Below are 19,076 nucleotides of genomic sequence, written 5' to 3' on the forward strand. Positions count from 1 at the left end.
AAGGTATGTATGCTAGAATTGTCCTCTTGCAGCTCTTTTTGCCGCAGCTCTTCCAAAGCCGTTTCAAATCTAACCCAAAATTCAATTAAGGCAAGCCTTCGATTAGTGAAGTGACGGAAAAATGCATTCTCGCTCTCAGATCTTGATGTTGTGCGCAATATTCCACCAAGAGAACTCCACAAAGAATGCTGGAATCCATGATTGTCGCAAGTCATACTTCTCTTTCAATCATTCATTATCCTCAAGGCCAAAATCAGAAATTATTGAAGACCACCTTGATTTGAACTCATCTGGAGTCTCTGATCCCCACACACATGCCATAAATCGTGGTTTAAAATCTTCATTGTTTTTCAAGATGGGACCAACCTTTTCAGGTAGTTTCATGAGAATATGCCACATACAAAGTCTACGTTTTGTGTTTGGAAATATAGCTTCTATTCCACTTCTCATGCTTTGGTCCTCATCAGTTATGATTAGCTTTGGTGCAACCCGGGAATTTTTGACCAAGCTTCTGATAAACTAAGATTTTCGGCTAAACCATTGCTAACTCTTCGATACATTTCTTGTTGAAAGTATCCCTGATCCCACTGATGACGGGAAGCTGAGTCCTTTCTTTTTAAGCAAGTTCAAATCCAACAAAAAAACGAGTATCAATCTGTCCCAAGTGCGGACACTCGCTGATGGATCGGCAAGTACTCCACGTTCAGCGGCAAGTATTTCGTACTGTAACAATATTAGATCGGCATCCAAACAAAGGTGCATGTACGGTTCCTAAGGGATACAATTTTGTCCTAATCATCGAGAAAGACCACACATTGCTTTCAAGGAAGTCTGGAATAACCATTTGTATGATGCAATCTTCTCATTTGACAAACAAGCGACACCAAATGTAACACAAGATTTATGATGGTTAACTCCAGTAAAAGGGGTAAATACCAGGTCATACTTGTTGAATCTATATGTAGAGTCGAATGACACAACAACACCAAACAATGAATAGTTCTTTCTACATATACTATCTGCCCAGAAAATATTTTTTAGTTTATTGTTCTCATCAACCTAGTAATCAAAGTAGAATGCTGGATTGGCCTTTCTTTTATTTTCCATTATGTCTACTATAAGTTGTCCATCTGCTCCCTTAATTGCTGCCTTAAAATCACGGTCATAGTTCTGTAAGTCACGTTTCGTGCAAGCTATGTTTCCTTGCCCACCTTTCTCAATACTAACCAAGCGAAATGTTTTTGATGTGCCAAGCAATGCCTTACTGCATGTAGATAGTTTGTTTCTCAAATCACTAGTTACCTCTCTATTTGACCGGATGAGATGTCTCTTACTTGGTGAGATAAGTTGGTGTGTGTGTGGTTGAACAAACTGGGCGACCTCATACTTGCCGTCATCTTGCCTCTTCAATCCGATCATAGCCTCACAACAGCATCTGGTTATCTTGATATTTCTTTTAACCTTTTTTCTCTGCATTTCTTGAGTAACTTGGCCAATGTCCATTGATTTTTGCTTCCTCCAACCTTGCGCAAACAAACTTCTTCCAAATTATTACACCACCCTCTCCTTTGTGTTGTGTCCATATGCATACGGAGAAGCCAACCTCATGGGCATACATTCTATAGAATGCCAAACCTGCCTCCCAGCTATCAAATCGCATGCCAATTGACGATTGTAGGCTATCATCACACTCGGACTCATAAGTTGACCCCTGTGTAAGTAGAAAATCATGGATTAGCTCCAGAATTGAAACCCATGAAATTAACATGTCATAATAAACTTACACGCACGGGGAGGCTACTGGTTCTTTTTGGTGTATTGAAACAATCTTCATCATGTATGTCCAATCCTGTTTGGACCTAGCAAGGTTGTTAGAACTTTAGCGACATGACATGCACATATGAACATTAGTAACATATCAAGGAAGTACCATGGAAAAGTTGTTGGCATCATCTTCAAGTCCCATTGCTGTAGTTGAGCCGGCACTTGGAGCAATACTTGCCATTGACTCCCATCATTCTCTACTCTATGTAGATAAAAATGCTAGATATTACATGCAGGGGCGACTAAGAGTTAGCTTTTCATGCATGAGAGCAGCGGCACAATCAGTTTAAGAAACAACTTCATGCTAAATTAGTGAAGAGAGAAAATTTCCGAATGCACCGGCATTTAGATGTACTAAGTAAAATAGTCAATAGTGTTCTGAAAATGGTTCTAACAAATAGATAGGGAACGCCCGGAAATTAGTGTAGTCGCACACATTGTACAGGTAGACAAATCCCGGTCTTGTCCCAACATGCACTTCACATCCAGGTACTTTAATAGGTAGATTGATTTGCTCGAACTCATGTACAGTATCAGGCCATAAGTTGCTAAAATTTTACAATTCGCTAATTTTTCATTAGTGGTGTATGATCGGATAGGTTACAGAGTTGAGTTTCCTTAGACCAGATAGCCGATATGAAATTCGTATAGAAGCGGCTACCTATACAATTTTTTTAGCAATGTTAGCATTCATATCTTGATATAGTTGTTGTTTGGATGGCACACAACCTTTTTTTCAACTAGTTATTTTTCTCATCATAATTTCTTCAGTAATGTAGCTTCTGTTGTTTGGGTACTTCATGGAGAATGAGACTAAGTTGTTCCAGGGGCAGCCAGATATTAGTACTAAAAGTGAGATCCAGTTTGTGTCACTGATTTTTGTGTGTTAAGTTTACAGAAAACGTAATATGCTATTACTAAAGGCTATGTTCATCACCCAAAACCAACATATGGCCATTCAAAGGATCTGGCTTGCAGCAATAAAAAGGAAACTGTAACATGTAGCTTACCAAATGGCGAGACGGTGATGTTCAATGGATTTTCCTGTCCACGTTTCTCCTAATAATGGTATTCTCAAGAATATAAGGCTGAAGCTTCTTTTCCTTCAGCTGGTCCTGTCAGCAAATAAAAGGAGATCTTGCTTGAAGCTTCTCTTCCTTCAACCGGCTCCTTCAGTAGGCCCTGTAAAAATGAAAAGACTGAAGTAGGTACATCTGACAAAATCAACATAGAAAACGATGGATCAAGACCGGAACGCACAAAAATACGTGAAGATCGGAGTTCCCTTCCACAGCGTCGATGGGTGGCGGAGCTAGGCGTCGGGTTGGGCCGGGTCGGGTCGAGGAGGGGGGGCGAGGTGGAAAATGGCGAGGCGGAAATAGGGCGACTAGTCTGCTGGACGTCCGTATCTTGGCGAGCTCGTTCGCCCGACGCCGGAGCGCGGCACACGGCGAGGTCCGCCGCCGGCGCTGGAAACCCTAGTAGTTCGCGTTTCTTTCTGTTCCAAATTGGGGGAACACATCGAGCTAGGTGATTGGGGACGTTAGACTTATTCTGTACTTACATGAGGGTGGTTTTTATAAATATCGAAGGGTGGAGCTTCCCGGTTGCATCATGTACCTACGTTTTGTATCAAACGGCTGTGACGAGGAGGGTGCAGCCGGAGCACTCAATCCGTTGGAGTATACAATATTTTCCCGGGGTCGGTAGTACAGGACTCTAATTTTTTTTTGAATGCCATTATGGCTTGTTTTATTAATTTAAATCACACTAACATTGTCAATTAACAACGATAAAATAAAGCTAGGGGGGTCATCAACCCAAAAACACTTCTCTGAATTACACTCCTGGGCTAGCGTATGTGCGACACGGTTCGCTTCCCTTGGACAATATGTGAACTGAACGTTGCCGAACGAGCTTGCCTGTATACATATGTCCTCGAATATTGGCGCTGCAGTTGTCGCAGAAAAACCCCCATTCTGAAGAATATTAATAACTTCTGAACAATCTGATTGGATTGCCAATTTCTGACACCCAAGTTGGTTTGCAAGATGAATTCCGTCCAAAACTGCTTGTGCAGTAGTTGCCGCATCTATTGCGAAGGGAATGATCTGGGAGCCTGCTGCTAGAAATCTTCCCTTATCATCTCTAATCACCACGCCCGTAGCTCCAGAGCCCAAGTCAATATCAAACTTTGCATCAACATTTACAGAGATAAATCCAGTAGTCGCCCTCTTCCAGATACTCGACTTTGGTTGGGACTCTTTACCTGATGCTTTAACAAAATTTGACACCAAAACTTGAATTGATAGCGCTGCATGTGACAAGGACTGCAAACTTTCTGCACGGACCGTCTGTCTTCTTCTCCACCAAATGTACCAAGCCGATGTCAAAATTGTTTCTTTTATGTACTTCACAGATGCATCAATTGGATTCTTAAACCTCCCTGCTAACAAATAATCCAGAACAGCACTACCAGACTGATCAACCTCGCAAGCTTCTTTGACCACTTCTATCAAACCGAGTTTGACCCAGATTTCCTTTGCTTCCGCACACTGAAATAGAACATGCTTAATATCCTCGCAATATTTTTTGCAGACCGGGCACAGGCAATTATTCATAATATGACAGTTGGCCAATACACCATAACAAGGAAGAATGCCATGTAAACATTTCTAGGCGAAAATTTTCACCTTTGCTGGCACTGCACATTTCCACATGTCTCTCCAAACATTGTTTAAACCTGATGATCCGGCCCCATCCGATCGTTCCATGGATACACCGAATGTCGATTCCCACTCCACATGATATGCGGATCGAACTGAAAAGAGGCCATTCTTGTTAAATTTCCATGCCACAAAATCGCCCATACCATGCTGACTCAATGGAATCGCCAAAATTTGTTGGACATCAACCTCCCAAAAGATACTACGAATCAGATCAACATCCCATCTCCCTGTGCAAGGATCAATCAGTTCATAGACATATTTTAGTAAGCAATGACCCTTAGGTGTTAATACCCTTCCAGAATTACTACATGGAAGCCATGCATCCTCCCAGATCTCAATCTGATGCCCATCTCCAACACGCCATATCGCCCCCTTATTAAAAGTGTTGAGACCAGACAATATACTCTGCCACATGAAGGAAGAACTAGGTTTAAGTTTTGCATTAAGAATCTTACCATCAGGGTAATACTTACTCCTCAGAACTCTTGCACACAAGCTAACTGGTGCCTCGAGTAATCTCCAAATTTGCTTCGCAAGCATCGCCAAATTAAAACAATGAGGGTCTCTAAACCCCATCCCTCCCCTAGATTTTGGGACACAAAGCTTCCACCAGGCAAACCAGTGCATCTTCTTATTACTGATGTCATCACCCCACCAACACTGCGCTATTGCATCCGTGATTCCTTTGCACTTTTTTGGAACCCTGAATACAGACATTGCATATGCCGGAAGAGCTTGGGCTACAGCTTTAAGTAGAACCTCTTTGCCCCCCATAGATAAAGTTTTTTCTTTCCACCCTTGCACCAATTGACAAATCCTATCCACCAAGTATTGGAAATTATCACTCTTGTCTGCCCCCACCAACAATGGTAGACCCAGATATTTTTCAGTCAAAGCCTCCACAAGAATATTAAGAGTTGTGCACACCTCAACTCTTTTTTCAATTGTTGTATTCGGACTAAAATATATACTACATTTGGCTTCACTTACCATTTGTCCAGACGCACTACAGTATGATTGCAGAACATCTCTTAAAGAATTTGCATTAACCCCATCCGCTTTCATCAAAATCAAAGAATCATCGGCAAATAGAAGATGTGAAACCGAGGGTGCATCTCGGCAAACCTTCACCCCTTCTAGCATTCCTCTCTCTTCTGCATCCGAAAGTAAGATAGATAAACCCTCTGCCACCAATAGGAATAGATATGGGCTAAGTGGGTCACCCTGTCGTAGGCCTCGAGATGGAATAAATCTTTCTGTTACCAATGAATTAAACCTCACTGAATAAGTCACAGATTTAACGCATGCCATTATTAGATGTACCCATCTCACATCAAATCCCATCCTCAGCATGATACCTTGAAGAAAACACCATTCCACACGGTCATAAGCCTTGTGCATATCTAGCTTCACCGTGCAAAGACCATGATTCCCTTTTTTCTTCTTTATTCTATGAACACTCTCATAAGCCACCAAAACATTATCAGTTATTAATCGGCCCGGGACAAAAGCACTTTGGGCTTCTCCAATTACCTCTGGTAATATAGCTTTCAATCTTTTAGCTAGCTTTTTACTGACCACCTTGTACACAACGTTACATAAAGAAATTGGCCGAAATTGCGATATTTTCTCTGGATTATCCACCTTAGGAATTAACACTATTACCGTGTCATTCCAACCTTCTGGTATAACAGAATTATTCACGGCCTCCAACACCTCCTTAACCAAGTCCTCTTCTAACATGACCCAAAACCTCTTATAAAAAGCAGCATACAATCCATCAGGTCCCGGTGCTTTCAAATCACCTATATCAAAAAGAGCTTTCTTCACCTCCTCAGCCGTGAAAGGAGTAAGCAGATGAACATTCATAGCCGGTGTCACCCTAGGTTTAACTTTATTTAGCACATCCTCATTTGCTACCTGAATCTCTGATGTGAATAGACCCGAGAAATAATCAGTAATTAAAGATGCTAAATTGTCATTACCTTCCACTGCATTCCCATTGTCATCCAGCAATATTTTAATTAAATTTCGTTTCTTACGAGCTGTAGCGAAATGATGGAAGAAATTAGTGTTCCTATCCCCATGGCGCAACCAGTTTGCCCGACCCCGTTGCAGCCAAAAGGTTTCTTCTTGTTCAAAAATATCCTCCAGCATCACCAAGATTTGTTTCTGTCTCTCCAACGCCTCATCAGACATAGGTCCTCTTCTTAATTCTTCTAGCTCGGCTTTCAGTTTCTCTATTCTTTTCCTTGGCTTTTTTAGGACTTTTCTATCCCATCGATGTAGATCCCCATGAACCTGTTCAAGAGTTTCCATGATTAATTTACCATTGCACTTGGCCTTTTCCCAAGCGTTACTCACAACCTCCTCTACTGTCGGTTCTTGAAGCCAGCGTGCTTCAAATCGCTTTGTAGTTTGGTTACTCTGCGTCACATCTGACGATGATCTGATTTTGTCATGCTCTCATTGATCAGCGCTGCAAAAGGGAAAAGGTTCCTCCATTCGGACGAACACACAGATCTGTCAAGTCTTTCTCTAATCTACCCCCTTCTCCAAGTAAATTTATCACCCACATATTCCATGTCACCCAAACCACAGTGATCTAAACAATTCTGGAATTCCTGCATAAATCTCACAGGTCTTAGATTACCTCTTTCCTTCTCCGAATTGAAGAGTATTTCATTAAAATCCCCCAACACGAGCCATGGAATTTTGTAGAGTTCATGCAGGTCACGTAAGTTCGTCCATGTCCTCTCTTTCCAATCCCAATTCGGTTCACCATAGATCCCAGTCAACCTCCACTTCTCATCCCCCTCAATCATGACATCAATATGATTCTTTGTCACACTAAGTTCCACCAGATTAATGTGGTTACCCCACATCATTAACAAACCATCACTTCTCCCATCACTTTCATCTACCAACATATGGTCAAATCCTGTTCTTCTCATAAGTTTTGCCGCCCTAACTTTCGACAAATGTGTCTCGGACAGAAAACACACATCCGGTTTTATATTCTTCTGAACATCGAGAAGTGCACGAACAGCCCGACCTGAATTCAGACCGCAGCAATTCCATCCCATTATCCTCATAGCTTCTGAACAGACTAGCTCAAGATCAAACTCAGTAATCCACAGCAATCCTGCAACGCATACTTCAAACGCCGAAGACGCTGAAGCAGACAAACGGATCTACTGCTAGGGTTCAAGGAGTATGGAGACCTGCAGTAGAGATTAAAAGACCAGCCGCGCCGACGCAGTGTCGCCGCCCTGGGAAAAAGACGCCAGCACCAGCGCCGCCGCCAGGGGCGGCCGGCGTTGGGCCAGCAAACCCTAGTCGCGGAGTCGCCCGAGCGGACACCGAAGCACACAAGAGCGGACACTAGGCCTCTAATTTTCTTTTCTTGATTGATTGAGGAAGACTCTTTTGTTTAAACCGAGAAAAATCCTAGGTAACAGGCTGGCTGGTGTGGCCTCCTGGTCGCCATTTGGTCGGAGGGGTTTCCAGGAAGTAAATAATTTCACGCACGTAATTTTTCTCCCACTGCCCATGCGAGGGCAAGGCATACGTGGCTGAGCACAGCTCCTGTGTCGCGTGGCTTTTTTTTTGCGTGTGTGTGCAGCAACTGTGACGCACGTACTCGTATCTACCCCCTTTCGCAGCAGCAAGCTTGCTGTCCCCTCCCGCTTCGTGTCAAAACGCTGGACTCTCGTATCTGCCCCCTTTCGCAGCAACACTTTACTCATGTACGAGGCCGCGTTACATATAACGTGACAGCCCGTGCCTGTTAATTAGGCACGGTTAGGAACACAATCAGGATAAACAAGCGACTATGATTTGATGGTAAAAAAACAAACGACTGTGATTTTGCCACGTAAGACTATCCGCCAAGCCACGCTGTATGTGTCGTGCGAAGGCACATGGAAAACGCGTGCCAATCACTCTGCCACTCGCGGCAGGGATAATACATCATGTAAAAGCAATACTTTCTACTACTATTTGACTTATCTACGTGTGTCTTGTCTTGGACACACTCCGCTCGGCGATGTTCATCTTCGATTGCCGCCAACTCAATCTAAGATGCAGTAAAAATGATTTGATAATGCTCCATCCGTACAAACAATGCTGATAGAACAATAACATCCCCTAGCTTGTGAATCTATTCTGAATTACATGAATAATAAATCAATCAGTCTATACCCCTCGGGATTCCCAATAATTGCCTCGGTTAGAAAACGGCAGACAAGCATGAATCCAGACATGGCAACGAACAAGCCTATCATACCCACGACATGTCCCATGACACGCAATGCTCGACTGGCAAAGGTTGTCGGGTGGAACTGTACGACGAGTAACATCAGGGTGAAAAAAATGGTGATGATAACAAGCTCGACAAGGACCGCGTAGCACAAACACGCATATCTACTGCATTGCTCAGGCTCCGTGGCTGCTGCGAGTCCATCGGGATTAGGGAAGTCATGGGAGGGTATAAAATCCTTTGTGTCCATGTCCAAATTTGAGGCCGATCAGGTTGTGCTTTGACCTCGACGTCGCCGCCATCTCCAACTTCGATGTCGATCATCTCTATACCATCCATGGTGTCGCTCGATTGATTGGGGAGATGAAATCAGAGAGAAAAACAGCGCCGCCCTGCTTTTCCCTAGAAATCAGTACGTAGCACCGAACAGTACCTTGTGGGCAAACGAATCAAGCGGATCGGTGCAAACCTCAGGGATGAAGTAAGCAGCCGTCGAAATCCAATGGCGTGCTCGCATGTATATCCGGATGGCGTTTGGTTATTCATAACATTGTACTAGATTCGTAGTACTAGTACTCTTGAATTTTCTTTTCTTGGGGATCACTCTTTAAATTTAAACCGGAAGACAAATCCTAACAGACGCACGTAAAATTCTCTCTCCTTCCCATGCAAAGGCCCAGCCCGGCGTACATAGCTTACGGAGGTACACTGCTTTTGCTTTGCTTTGTTGCGTGCAGGGATAGCTAGCTGCCCCAAAAATGCTACACTCACGGACTAATACGGACTTGCTTCAACTAATCAAACTAGACCCCCCCCCCCCCCCCTCCTCCCCCCCGATTTTCAGGGAGATGGGCCCCTTCCAATCTCCTAAATCCAATCCTAATCCTCCACGTTTGCTAAGTTTGTAAAAAATCTCCCCGTGAGTCTACTGCCCCCTCCCGTTTCCTTTCAAGACCATATGGTCTGCCATCTACGAGCGACGCGCGCATAGAAATAACGTGGCAGCCCTTAATTAATTATTAGGCACGTTTAGAAACACCATCGAATAAACTCTAGCCTGTTTTTTTTTAGGTCAACGTTGCCGCTTTATTTAATCAAATGCATTCGGAATCTCATCGAGATTACATCAAGCATACAATCTGGGGTAGTTCCCAACCAAACCTTACATAGTTCATCACCCACACCAACTCTAGCTAATTTATGCGCGGCAACATTAGCAGAACAGCGAACCCAAGAGACTCTAAAATCAGAAAAAGATGCAAGTATCGTTTTGATTTCCTGTATCCATGGCCCTGCACTGGACATCTCCTTGTGTTGATTATTCAACATGTTTACGACACTTTGAGAGTCAAGCTCAACATGGACCTTATCAGCGTTGATTTCTTGCGCCACTTGAAGACCCCGTTTGCATGCCAAAATTTCCATCGATTGTGGGTCCACAATTCCACGGAACACATGGCAGAGACCAGCTCTAAAAGCCCCAACATGGTCTCGAATGACTGCTCCAGCTCCTCCTTGTCCCTATCTCTTGACACAGCCCCATCTGAGTTAATTTTTAGCCAGCCCTCCTCAGGAGGCCGCCACTTTTCCTTGACTGTCGGGACAGCCGGATGCACATCGCGTGTGTGTACATCCTTCCACTCATTCATATGCGACACTACCGTGCCTATTATTTCATGTGGAGGTGCTATCTTCTTCCCATCCCTCGCTTCATTTCTCGCCAGCCAAAGACCATATGTTGCTTGAACCATGGCCGCCCTCTCATCATCCGAAGCCTCGGCAAACCACTCTAGTAACCAGCGAGCTAGAGCGCTCTGGGAGTCAATCAAACTTGGTGGGATCGCCACCCCAACTCCCTTCTCTGAGCGCAGAAGTTGCCAGAAAAGTGCTGAATGTTGGCATGTCCAGAACCGGTGGAGCACCGTCTCTTCTCGCCCACACGCAACACAAAAAACACCGGGTTTGATCCGACGCCGATGTAGCTCAGCCCCAAATGCTAGCCCGTTGCGGACCATCCTCCACATATGGATCTTGGCTTTGGCCGGCGCATTCGTATCCCACAACGCTAAGTATCCCTTATGCTTCGCCACCGAGCTCGAGGACTCCGGCTGTCCGGTCCTCGCTATATTCATCTTCATCCTTAGGTGATACGCAGATCTGACGGTGAAGTCACCATTTTTGGTGTAGTTCCAGGCTGGGTAGTCTTCTGTACCGGGACCCCCAACGACTATTTGCTCAATATCTTTAGCGTCACCATCAGAGAATATAGAGCGCACCTTGCCCATATCCCAGCTCCTTCCATCATGCGCTAATAGGTCTGCTACCTTGGACATGCCCGTGGCAAAAATCTGGCCAAGAGGCCGCATGCTCCCAGCTCGTGGAATCCAGTTTGCATGATGGATGTTCACACTGCTTCCATCTCCAATGCGCCATATGATCCCCTCGCGCAGCAGGTCCCGTCCATAAAGAATGCTACAGAATGTGTACGAGGCGGATGAGGGTGCTGTTGCTGTTAGGATGGAGTTGTCACTGAAATAACGAGCCTTCAGCACACGCGCGCACAGAGACGTTGGTGCCTGCAGGATCCTCCACGCCTGCTTTGCCAGTAACGCTTGGTTAAAGGCCTCGTGGTCTCAAAAACCCATTCCACCATCTTGTTTTGCCACGCACATCTTCTTCCACGAAATCCAGTGTACCTTCCGCTCACCATTCGTTGCCGCCCACCAGAATTTTGAAGAGATCGAAGTCAGGTTCTGGCACATCTTCTTCATAAGCTGAAAACAACTCATGGTGAAGGTTGGTACAGATTGTAGCCCCGATTTGATCAATACCTCATGTGCAGCCTGTTAATTAATTTGGTATGATTGTGTTAAAAAAGGCAGGGGTGATAACAACTCAGAAAAATTCGGTGGGAATGGGATTAAAACTCTAGGCAGACGGCCATGCGAAGCCACATTGTGACCTGTTAGGATTTAATTAATCCTATTAATCCCTACTTTTTCTAACCGAGGCGGTTGTCTCACATCCCTTCGGTTGCACCCCTTCAGGGGCTATATATATGTGTAATCCCATCATCAATGTGAACAAGAGTTCACTTTTACATCTTGGTGTTTGTCTCTCGTTCCTCTCTCGATCTCAATTCTAAACACGTTATCAGCACGAGTCTCTCCGCTGAGAGAAAAGGCCATGCCGCAGAGGGCGGTTACGCATGAACCCTGAACGGTTCCGTGGAAAGGCAGGGTTCCGGCGCGGCTACCGGCAGAGGAGTCGCACAGAGCAATTCACAGGAAGGAAAAGAAGTATACCCCCAAGTTGGAATCGTTGGTGGCGGCGACCAATCATTCACGGCGACAAGAACATCGCTAGCGAAGCACGCTCTCTGTGGAGCAATCTCATCGATTGATCTTCCCTACGGAAACGCGGAAACCAGCGGCCTGCTATGCCCTCCGGCGGATAGTGCAAATTCAATCGAGCGATTCGGCCTACAAAGGAATAGAGAAGATGCCTCTCGATGGTGCTCTCGGCACAAAAGCCATGGAGATCAGATCGGCAACTGCCGTATAGATGGGACTTAATCAACAGCTTTTTAATCCCTTTTTGCCTTCTTGTGATCAACTGATGATCAAGCAATCGATTGATTTCTCTTGTACGCACATGCATGTGCAGGATCGTTTTTCTCCCAAGCGGTTACCAAGAAGAGAATGAAGAATGCGTCCGTGGCTATCGTCCATGGCAGCAGCAAGGTATCCTTCATGTGATGTGATCGCTACTCCAAGCAAGAATTGGAAGGAATTCGACAGCCACATCCGGCACATGCAGCCAGCAGAAGGAATCGAAGAACATTCATGTCTTCTTCAATTGGCTGCTCGTCATCGCCGGCTCTTGTTCCGCTCCAAACGACAGCACCTACAATTCCTTCAAGCAAAGTGAGTGTCTGATGCACCCTCCTCTCTCTGACCATCTTCCCATCTCTAGCGCGCGCCACACTCCCAGCGGCACCCTTCACTGCGGCCCCTGCCGGCAGCCTCGGCTGTAACGGCGTGGCGACGCCCACAGCGGTTTTCGCCTCCGGCCCCGGCGCGTCAAGCCATCGTCAGCGTCGACGAGGCTGCGCAGCGTGCGGACGCGCTTCTGAAGGGCCGGCCATCGAGACACGATGACTGGCGCGCGCCACGGCGCGGCTACGCGGTGGCGTCAACCCGCCCATCCGCCGGTCGGCCCCTACGCCTCCACCGGTGCCACGAGCCCACGACCGCTCAAGGCGCTCGGGGCCTCACAGCCGGCATCGCCCGGCGTGCCTCGGGCCACATCTGCGGCGGTGGCTCGTCCTGTCCATGCGCGTCAGCAAAGCAAAGGCAAGGCTGGCGGCGCAACCACCTGGAGCGGTGGCAGCTCGTGAGGCGGCGGCCATGGCGCAGTCTTCCCGGCCGTCGTAGCGGGTCCCCTTCCCCGGAGAGGCCCCTACGTACCACGCGCGGCGCTCGCGCCCGTGGTAGACAGCGGTGTGGCGAGCTCCTCCAGCGCTGCGGCAGTCGATGCCGACGTTGCACAGGCGCCCACTGCCGCCTCGTGGCCCTCGCCGTTCCGCTGGTGAGCCCGCCGTTGAGCATCCGCTCCGGCCGCGCAGCAGCAGCGCTCGGGCTCGCGGATGGCGCCTACAACGGCGTGACCCCGGCACCCACCTCCGCGGTGGCTCCTCTTCCGAGGACGAGCGCGGCGGGAGATCTTCTTGCCGCCGGTGATGCGGTCGGCCGGCCGTCTCCGGCTGTATCACTGCGGATTTGGGATAGAAAGCGGCTGGGGGAATTTTCCTCTGGTGGCTCTGCCTTGTCTGCTCAGCTAGACCAGGCTAGGCTGCCTTGCGTGGCTAATTTGCATGCCGCTGGAAATTTAGGCGACCAGCAGCCATTGCTATCTTTGCTCCTTTAATTTAGCATATTAGCAGATAAGCCACCTAGCAGTCGTTCTAACAGTGATTTCATTCCTGTTTTAGACACTGCTAATTACAGTACTGTAAATGTGTTGAGTACTATGTATTCCATATAATATATTGATGTAATATATCTCCATGTTTCTTATATGTTGAGAATAATTACATCTAATATTTGCAATTGAGATTTTTCTTTTATCTCTTGCAAAAAATAAATTCAGTACCTCTACAATACTGATTTGCGATTGAGAATTTTTTTCTCTCGCAAAACAATTTCATTGTGATATAGATTAATTTTCTCTCGCAAAATATTAATTCACCCTGCTGAATTATCTTGCAACTTAATACTAGATCATCTCATTTTAATTTGAGGTCTATAAAATTCAAGTTTTCACTTGAACATCAAGTCTGCAACATCATTATTATTTACTACATTAGTAGTATTTTTCTGTTGAGTACCGAGATGTATTCCAGATCTTAAGTTGATGTAATACACTTCCACGTTTATCACGTGTTGAGATTAATTACGTCCATTTGCAATAGAGAATTTTAATCTATTTCAAAGATAAATTCAGTACCTCTGTAGTATTGTTTCTCCGTTGAGTACGTGGTATTTCGGAATATTTCTATGATGTATCTGTTAGGGATCGTAGCAGAATTTTAAAATTTCCTACGCATCACCAAGATCCATCTATGGAGTATACTAGCAACGAGGGGAAAGGAGTGCATCTACATACCCTTGTAGATCGCGAGCGGAAGCGTTCTAATGAACGGGGTTGATGGAGTCGTACTCGCCGTGATCCAAATCACCGATGACCGAGTGCCGAACAAACGGCACCTCCGCGTTCAACACACGTACGGAGCAGCGACGTCTCCTCCTTCTTGATCCAGCAAGGGGGAAAAAGAGGTTGATGGAGATCCAGCAGCACGACGGCGTGGTGGTGGAAGTAGCGGGGTCTCAGCAGGGCTTCGCCAAGCTTCTGCGAGAGGGAGAGGTCTTGCAGGGGGAGAGGGAGGCGCCAGGGGTTGTGGTGCTGCTGCCCTCCCTCCCCCCCACTATTTATAGGACCCCTGGGGGGGGGGCCGGCCCTGGGAGATCAGATCTCCAAGGGGGGGCGGCGGCCAAGGGGAAAGGGGGGGTGGCTTCCCCCCCAAGCCAAGTGGGGCGCCCCCACCCCCAGGGTTTCCAACCCTAGGCGCAGGGGGAGGCCCAAGGGGGGCGCCCCAGCCCACTAAGGGCTGGTTCCCTTCCCACTTCAGCCCATGGTGCCCTCCGGGATAGGTGGCCCCACCCGGTGGACCCCCGGGACCCTTCCGGTGGTCCCGGTACAATACCGATAACCCCCGAAACTTTCCCGGTGGCCGAAACTGGACTTCCTATATATAATTCTTCACCTCCGGACCATTCCGGAACTCCTCGTGACGTCCGGGATCTCATCCGGGACTCCGAACAACTTTCGGGTTTCCGCATACTAATATCTCTACAACCCTAGCGTCACCGAACCTTAAGTGTGTAGACCCTACGGGTTCGGGAGACATGCAGACATGACCGAGACGCCTCTCCGGTCAATAACCAACAGCGGGATCTGGATACCCATGTTGGCTCCCACATGTTCCACGATGATCTCATCGGATGAACCACGATGTCGAGGATTCAATCAATCCCGTATACAATTCCCTTTGTCAATCGGTACGTTACTTGCCCGAGATTCGATCGTCGGTATCCCAATACCTTGTTCAATCTCGTTACCGGCAAGTCACTTTACTCGTACCGTAATGCATGATCCCGTGGCTAACTCCTTAGTCACATTGAGCTCATTATGATGATGCATTACCGAGTGGGCCCAGAGATACCTCTCCGTCATACGGAGTGACAAATCCCAGTCTCGATCCGTGCCAACCCAACAGACACTTTCGGAGATACCCGTAGTGCACCTTTATAGTCACCCAGTTACGTTGTGACGTTTGGCACACCCAAAGCACTCCTACGGCATCCGGGAGTTGCACGATCTCATGGTCTAAGGAAATGATACTTGACATGGAAAAGCTCTAGCAAACGAACTACACGATCTTTTGTGCTATGCTTAGGATTGGGTCTTGTCCATCACATCATTCTCCTAATGATGTGATCCCGTTATCAATGACATCCAATGTCCATAGTCAGGAAACCATGACTATCTGTTGATCAACGAGCTAGTCAACTAGAGGCTTACTAGGGACACGTTGTGGTCTATGTATTCACACATGTATTACGATTTCCGGATAACACAATTATAGCATGAACAATAGACAATTATCATGAACAAGGAAATATAATAATAACCATTTATTATTGCCTCTAGGGCATATTTCCAACAGTCTCCCACTTGCACTAGAGTCAATAATCTAGTTACATTGTGATGAATCGAACACCCATAGAGTTCTGGTGTTGATCATGTTTTGCTCTAGGGAGAGGTTTAGTCAACGGATCTGCTACATTCAGGTCCGTATGTACTTTACAAATATCTATGTCTCCATTTTGAACACTTTCACGAATGGAGTTGAAGCGACGCTTGATATGCCTGGTCTTCCTGTGAAACCTGGGCTCCTTGGCAAGAGCAATAGCTCCAGTGTTGTCACAGAAGAGAGTCATCGGGCCTGACGCATTGGGAATCACCCCTAGGTCGGTGATGAACTCCTTTATCCAGACTGCTTCCTGTGCTGCCTCTGAGGCCGCCATGTACTCCGCTTCACATGTAGATCCCGCCACGACGCTTTGCTTGCAACTGCACCAGCTTACTGCCCCTCCATTCAAAATATACACGTATCCGGTTTGTGACTTCGAGTCATCCAGATCTGTGTCGAAGCTAGCGTCGACGTAACCCTTTACGACGAGCTCTTCGTCACCTCCATAAACGAGAAACATATCCTTAGTCCTCTTTAGGTACTTCAGGATATTCTTGACCGCTGTCCAGTGTTCCATGCCGGGATTACTTTGGTACCTTCCTACCAAACTTACGGCAAGGTTTACATCAGGTCTGGTACACAGCATGGCATACATAATAGACCCTATGGCCGAGGCATAGGGGATGACACTCATCTTTTCTCTATCTTCTGCCGTGGTCGGGCATTGAGCCGTGCTCAATTGCACACCTTGCAATACAGGCAAGAACCCCTTCTTGGACTGATCCATATTGAACTTCTTCAATATCTTGTCAAGGTACGTACTCTGTGAAAGACCAATGAGGCGTCTTGATCTATCTCTATAGATCTTGATGCCTAATATATAAGCAGCTTCTCCAAGGTCCTTCATTGAAAAACACTTATTCAAATAGGCCTTTATACTTTCCAAGAATTCTATATCATTTCCCATCAATAGTATGTCATCCACATATAATATGAGAAATGCTACAGAGCTCCCACTCACTTTCTTGTAAACACAGGCTTCTCCATAAGTCTGTGTAAACCCAAACGCTTTGATCATCTCATCAAAACGAATGTTCCAACTCCGAGATGCTTGCACCAGCCCATAGATGGAGCGCTGGAGCTTGCATACCTTGTTAGCATTCTTAGGATCGACAAAACCTTCCGGCTGCATCATATACAATTCTTCCTTAAGAAAGCCGTTAAGGAATGCCGTTTTGACGTCCATTTGCCATATCTCATAATCATAGAATGCGGCAATTGCTAACATGATTCGGACGGACTTCAGCTTCGCTACGGGTGAGAAAGTCTCATCATAGTCAACCCCTTGAACTTGTCGATAACCCTTAGCGACAAGTCGAGCCTTATAGATGGTCACATTACCATCCGCGTCTGTCTTCTTCTTAAAGATCCATTTATTTTCTATGGCTCGCCGATCATCGGGCAAGTCAGTCAAAGTCCATACTTCATTTTCATACATGGATCCTATCTCGGATTTCATGGCTTCTAGCCATTTGTCGGAATCCGGGCCCGCCATCGCTTCTTCATAGTTCGAAGGTTCACCGTTGTCTAACAACATGATTTCCAGGACAGGGTTGCCGTACCACTCTGGTGCGGAACGTGTCCTTGTGGACCTACGAAGTTCGGTAGTAACTTGATCCGAAGCTTCATGATCATCATCATTAACTTCCTCCCCAGTCGGTGCAGGCACCACAGGAACATCTTCCGGCGCTGCGCTACTTTTCCGGTTCGGAAAGGGTGACTATCACCTCATCAAGTTCCACTTTCCTCCCACTTAATTCTTTCGAGAGAAACTCTTTCTCCAGAAAGGACCCGTTCTTGGCAACAAAGATCTTGCCTTCGGATCTGAGGTAGAAGGTATACCCAATGGTTTCCTTAGGGTATCCTATGAAGACGCATTTTTCCGACTTGGGTTCGAGCTTTTTAGGTTGAAGTTTCTTGACATAAGCATCGCATCCCCAAACTTTTAGAAATGACAGCTTAGGTTTCTTCCCAAACCATAATTCATACGGTGTCGTCTCAACGGATTTCGACGGAGCCCTATTTAAAGTGAATGCGGCAGTCTCTAAAGCATAGCCCCAAAATGAGAGCGGTAGATCGGTAAGAGACATCATATATCGCACCATATCCAATAGAGTGCGATTACGACGTTCGGACACACCGTTTCGCTGAGGTGTTCCAGGCGGCGTGAGTTGTGAAACGATTCCACATTTCCTTAAGTGTGTGCCAAATTCGTGACTTAAATATTCTCCACCACGATCTGATCGTAAGAATTTTATTTTCCTGTCACGTTGATTCTCAACCTCATTCTGAAATTCCTTGAACTTTTCAAAGGTTTCAGACTTGTGTTTCATTAGGTAGACATACCCATATCTACTTAAATCATCAGTGAGAGTGAGAACATAACGATAGCCACCGCGAGCCTCAACACTCATTGGACCGCACACATCAGTATGTATGATTTCCAATAAGTTGGTTGCTCGCTCCATTGTTCCGGAGAACGGAGTCTTGGTCATCTTACCCATGAGGCATGGTTCGCACGTGTCAAATGATTCGTAATCAAGAGACTCCAAAAGTCCATCTGCATGGAGCTTCTTCATGCGTTTGACACCAATGTGACCAAGGCGGCAGTGCCACAAGTATGTGGGACTATCGTTATCAACTTTACATCTTTTGGTATTCACACTATGAATATGTGTAACATCACGTTCGAGATTCATCAAGAATAAACCATTGACCAGCGGAGCATGACCATAAAACATATCTCTCATATAAATAGAACAACCATTATTCTCGGATTTAAATGAGTAGCCATCTCGAATTAAACGAGATCCAGATACAATGTTCATGCTCAAAGCTGGCACTAAATAACAATTATTGAGGTTTAAAACTAATCCCGTAGGTAAAT

General features: G+C 46.2%; 1 long non-coding RNA gene across 1 annotated transcript; it reads right to left on the reverse strand.

Moving 5' to 3' along the window:
- Positions 1-1,035: 1,035 nt before the first annotated feature.
- LOC123142028 (uncharacterized) lies at positions 1,036-3,336 on the reverse strand. Its single transcript, XR_006470498.1, has 4 exons — positions 2,835-3,336; positions 1,931-2,043; positions 1,785-1,859; positions 1,036-1,711 (listed from the first exon to the last, which is right to left on the reverse strand). It is a non-coding gene; the product is annotated as an uncharacterized lncRNA (long non-coding RNA).
- Positions 3,337-19,076: the final 15,740 nt, after the last annotated feature.

The sequence above is a fragment of the Triticum aestivum genome, chromosome 6D (assembly GCF_018294505.1).
Source record: "Triticum aestivum cultivar Chinese Spring chromosome 6D, IWGSC CS RefSeq v2.1, whole genome shotgun sequence".
Classification (NCBI taxonomy): Eukaryota; Viridiplantae; Streptophyta; class Magnoliopsida; order Poales; family Poaceae; genus Triticum; species Triticum aestivum.